Genomic DNA, 2,500 nt, shown 5'->3' on the forward strand with positions numbered 1-2,500 from the left:
TATACATATATATATATATATATTATATATATATATATGTATATATGTATATATATACATATATATATATATACATATATTCATGCACATGCAGACATACACACACACATACCTACACACACACACAACATGCTTACATACATACAACACACACACACACACACACAACAAAACACACACACACACACACACACACACACACACACACATACATATAATATATATATATTTATATATATATATATATATATATATATATATATATATGTATATATATATACATATACATATCAATATATAATATATATATACATATATATATTAGATATATATATATATAATATATATATATATATATATATATATATATATATATATATATATATATATATATGTATGGTATGTATGTATATATGCGTATATGTATATATCTTATGGGGACAGTAGATACCCCCTATACCACACAGTACACACAAAAACACACACACCCATACATAATATATAATATATATATATATATATTATATATATATATATATATATATAATATATATAAGTATATTGGGTTTTAATATATATATAGATGAAATATATATTAAAAATATATATATATACAATGTATATATAAAATTTTATTTTTTTATATATACATTAAAATATAATAAATTATATATAAATATATATATATATATAATATACTATCAAATATAATTATTAATTTTAATATTAAAATATTTATATTATATATATTTTATTATTATTATAATGAATATATATATTTTATGTATGTATATATGCGTATATGAAAATATCATATGGGGACAGATAGAAAGAATACACACAAGTACACACAAAAAAACACCCCACATACATTATGTATTTTAAAATACATTATTATACAATATATATATATATTTTAAATATATATATAAAATTTATTTTATATATATATTTATATAATATACATTTCATATAATTGTTTTTAAAATTTAAAAAAAATAAAAGGATATATTTTAAATTTTATATTTTTATTAAAACACAACATATATATATGTATATAAAATATAATATATATTTTTTAAATATATATATAAATAAATATATATAAATATATACATTATATATATATATAATATAATTATATTAAATATAATATTTTATATATTAAAATATATTGCAAATGAGCAAAGGGAAGGGGAAATACAAAAAACACACGGGAAGGGGCCCAAAATTCGTGTGATTTTTTTGTACTTCCCTTCGTTGTTCTACTTGCAATTTGTTCGACATGAATTCCACACATGTACATATAATATAATATATATATATATATATTTTATATAATTTTATATTAATATATATAATATATATATATATTATATATACATATATAAATATATATATATTATATATATATATATATACTATATATTTTATATAAATTATATATAATATATATACACACACACACACAACACAAAACACACACACACACACAAACACACACACACCCCACATACACACCCCATACACACACACACACACACCACACACCACACACACAACACCCCACACACACACCACACACCCAAAATATATATATATATATATATATATATATATATATATATATATATATGCGTGTGTGTGTGTGTATTCTGTGTATATCTCTCGCTCTCTCTTTGTCTCTTTCTCTCTCTCTCCTCGTTCTCTCTCTCTCTGTTCTGTATATATATATATATATATATATTATATATATATATATATAATATATATATATTTATATATAATACATATATATATATATATATATAAAATATATATATTATAAATGTATATATATATAAAATTATATATATATAATATATATATATCTATATATATATATATATTATTATATATTTTATATATTACATATTCGTGTGTGTGTGTACTGTGTGTATCTCTCTCTCTTCTCTTTCTCTCTTTTTCTCCTCCTCTCTCTCTCTCTTCTCTCTCTCTCTCTCTCTCTGGTTCTCTCTCTCTCTCCTCTCTCTCTCTCTCCTCTCTCCTCATTCCCCTCCTCTCTCTCCCCCTCTCTCTCTATTATATATATATATTATTATTAATAAAATTAATTTTATATAATTTTACATTATATGTATATATATTATATATATATTTATGTTATTTACTATTGTAAAATAATTTTCTATATATTATAATATAATTATTTAATATTATCTATTATAAATATATATATATTATAATAATATTACCTAACATATATATATATTATATTACATATATATATTATATATAATATTACAATATATGTATAAGATTAATATATATATTCATACATACATAAAACTACTACATATAACATATATATATATATATTATAATATAATTATTAATTTATATATGTATATATAGTACTATAGTGTATATAATATAAAATGTTTTTATAATTATTATATACTTTTATTCATGTCTCTCTAATCTTTTATCTATATCTGTC

General features: G+C 17.9%; 1 protein-coding gene across 1 annotated transcript in view; it reads left to right on the forward strand.

The window, feature by feature from the left end:
- Positions 1-2,500, forward strand: part of LOC119582912 — a 16,043-nt gene that overhangs the window by 12,726 nt on the left and 817 nt on the right.

Source organism: Penaeus monodon, chromosome 16, assembly GCF_015228065.2.
Source record: "Penaeus monodon isolate SGIC_2016 chromosome 16, NSTDA_Pmon_1, whole genome shotgun sequence".
NCBI lineage: Eukaryota > Metazoa > Arthropoda > Malacostraca > Decapoda > Penaeidae > Penaeus > Penaeus monodon.